Genomic DNA, 3,534 nt, shown 5'->3' on the forward strand with positions numbered 1-3,534 from the left:
GTAGGGAAAAAAAAGGGGGGAGTGTGCTACTTCCCTACCCAGCAGGTGCTATGCCCCTCAATAATTTTTAGTGGGGAAATACCAATTCACATCCAGAGGCCTCCCTGAGAATACCAGGCATGTGTGTGCCCATGATTCAGGGCTATCTGACCTGGCATTTAGTGCAGCATGAAGATCCTGCTGGAGGCTTTTCTCTCTCTCTTTCATAAGATAAATAAACTTTTAAAAAAGTGTTCTATAATCTAGAACAATAAAAATTTCATTTTTTTGCCATTCATACATGGGGCCTGTACCTCACGTGTATCCTCCTGGCTGCCATAGTTCAACACATATGATCCAGCTTCCAACCTGCCAACCACTGCATTCCCTTTCGTCAGGTTTTTCCTGACCTGCAAATTTTGCTTTGCCTGCCCTATGGGACAGGTAGCTCTCAATCAAAGAAAGATGCAAGTTGGCATATAACTCAACTGAGGCGATCACTATGAGTGTGAATTCTATTCAGACTCCCAGAACACTCCCAGAGTGGGAGTAAGCTCGTTACCCATGGTAGCTTGAGTCACAGCCCTCTCTACAGCTGCCTTATCTCACCTTCCCAGTCCCCTGATGTGTTTCCTTCCCTGCCCAAACAAGCTACCTTTACCAGATCTTCATCTCAGAGTCTACAGCTGGAGAGAGAAACCTAAGACAGAAGTGAAAAGGAAAGAAAAACATGCCATTGCTGTGCTTACTGCCTGAACTTTTGCCTAAATCATAACTTCTGATTTAGACAAAGGAATCTGGATTTGAGGAGATTTTGACTTCAATAATTAGATATAGAAATTAATTTTAAAATCCTCAAAGGTCATTTTCCCCCCTAAAAGTTGGCCCTCCATACACTCATCAAAACTCCAGCAGACTGCTTTGAAGAGTCTGGTTGAAGGGACTCATGCAGTGCTCTTTCCTCTACTGGCACGTGGCCTGGGTTGGACTGGGGCTCAGCACCTATTGATTTTGCTGTGAATTTAGGTTTGGAAACACATGCAGTCATTTTAAGTGATTGTTGTTCTTTCTAATAGCAGCCAGCACTGAAATGCAGATCAGTCTGACAGAGACCAAGCTCTGTGGGGTGCCTCCCGGTGGTAAAATGCTGCAAGCAGGCAGGAGGGCTCTTCAGTGCTGCCAGCAGGCCTGGGGCTGTGCGGTGGTAATCTCTCTGGAGTAAGGAGAGCAAATAAGGGATTATGGAAGGGCTGATGCCTGAGTCACCCCAAGGCAGTTCCAGGTCACATGTGCATCGAGACTATGTGACATTTAGATGTCTCAGGTCACCCCAAGCCAGATTATCCACTAGTCCTTGCTTGGCTTTGCTGCTGGGACTTGGGCACTCTCATGCATCCTCCTTACCCTTCAGAAGAAAATAGATGATGAGTGTTCGATTGTGCACGAAGCAAACAGGCTTTCCCTGCTCAGAAAACCTGCAAAGAAGCCACTGAATCTTCTTCGGTGACCTGCCAAAGGGCAAATCACTCTCTCTCCCTCCCTCCTTCCTTCCCCCCTCAGCCTCCTACATTTCCTCTTTTTTTTTTTAACCTCTTATGCAGCAAGAAAACTCCGAGGTTTAAAACTCAAATGTCTTTTGACATGTCTGTTTGGGTAAATTCATGTGACACTCAGCTGCCCCTCAGTTATTCTCTACAGCTCACAGCTCCTGTGACCCACCCACCTTGTGTCTGGGCACCTGTCCAGTTCCCAGTACGTCAGAAGGAATGCATTAGGCCTCCCGAGGAAGAGTCTGTTGTCCTAAAATTTTGATTCTCGGAACCACAGCAAATGATTTTAGTTTACTTACTGGGATCAAGAATTGGCAAACAACCATGATATCCAAGGACCAGAGACTGTTACATAATCGTTCTTCAGTGGAGACAATGAGGTCACATGTTTACCCATCTAATCGCTGAGCAGGGACATGTTTGATTGCAGATATTGTGCTTGCTGGCCCACAACTTAATTACTGAGTGTCTGAATCAACAAAGCTTTCAGATGTAGGTCTTGCCTAATGACGCATCTGTTAGAGATTGTTGCCTCCATCCAGTCTCTAAAGGAAAGTTCTATGAGATACAATGGGCCATTAACAGCATGGTTCTCAATGACCTCTCTTTGAAAAACACGTCAATTCCCATGCCTTTTTGTTTTTTTCTTTTTTTGGAGAGGTTTTTGCTATAGGGAGTGTGCACTCGCCAGAAAGACAGAGAGACAGAAAGTGAGAAATCACCCCCCAGGGGGGATGGCCATGCCGCAATCCCTTCTTCTCCATTCTCCTCTCGGGATCTTGGGCACGCACGCAGACACACCCAGCGTGAGTTTAAGCCACCAAGTCCGGGACTCGAACCGCAGTCGACTATATGGGAGTCCAGTGACATAGCCATTACGCTAACTGTTGGTTCCCCATGCCTTTTTTGTAGCCAGCAATAGGCATTATTGTTTAAATCCATGACCAAATGGAACCAATGGCTCCAGAGTAGAAGATATTGGCAAAGCCTCTAGTGGAAGTGATCTTGGAGGAAATAAGTACAACATAACAGAAGGGATGGTTCCCTTTCCAAGCTGGTGAAAAAAAAAAAAAAGTCAATGTTGGGAAAGATCTAGGGAAATAAGCAAGCAATAAGTAGGACCAAGATATTGAGTATTTTTGAGGGGTCCCTACAGTAGACCAGGATCTGACTACAAGGTACGGAGTCCAATATACCTCCCTTGGAGGGTCATTTCTCTGAGCTAATTTCTCCTGAGTTGCCTACTCTGTGTGTGTGTGTGGTTTGCTTGGAATTCAAACAGAGCTTCCACCATCCCCTTCCTAGGTCATGCTGATCACAGCCACGATGCTTGGTAACCAAGTCAAGACTTGGAAAATTTTTTAAAAAGTTTGGAGTGTTGGGGCATTTTTAGTGTTTTTGTTTATTCTTTTGAGATTTTAAGGAATCTTGCTTTATGTGCTATCATTATTATTTTATCACTGAGACAGCTATGTCATTTCTTGCTTCCTTGACTGCAAATTTAAATAAATGCAGCATGCCATTTTAAAGAAATTATAACAAAGTTGGATCCACCCAGATGATTTTAGAACACCAAACGAGGGCTTAATTTTCAATACTGAGCAGAAATTTTCAGGCCTTAGTGGCTGGCTGGCCTCCTGGAAGTTAAAACTTCTTCAGTTCCTTCTGATGCTTATCACCTCCCACTAAATGCAAGACAACTCACCTCCAGCTGTGTAATGGGCACAAGGATCACTGGAGCCCAAGAATTTGTGTGTATGGGGGGGGCAGGGGGAGGAACAGAGGCAGAAGATACCTTATAAAACAATACAACAAAGCAAAACAAAACAATAAATCAAAATAAAAAGTCTTGGGGCCGGCATGTGGCATGCTACTTAAAGGCACTGGACTCACACCTGGCCAACCATAGTTCAAGTCTCAGACCTGGTGGCTGGCTTTCTCACTTTCCTTCCCACTCTCTCTGATCAAACTAGAAAATAATAATAAAGTTAAATAAAATAATTCT

Source organism: Tupaia chinensis, unplaced genomic scaffold (genome assembly GCF_000334495.1).
Source record: "Tupaia chinensis unplaced genomic scaffold, TupChi_1.0 Scaffold000184_1, whole genome shotgun sequence".
NCBI lineage: Eukaryota > Metazoa > Chordata > Mammalia > Scandentia > Tupaiidae > Tupaia > Tupaia belangeri.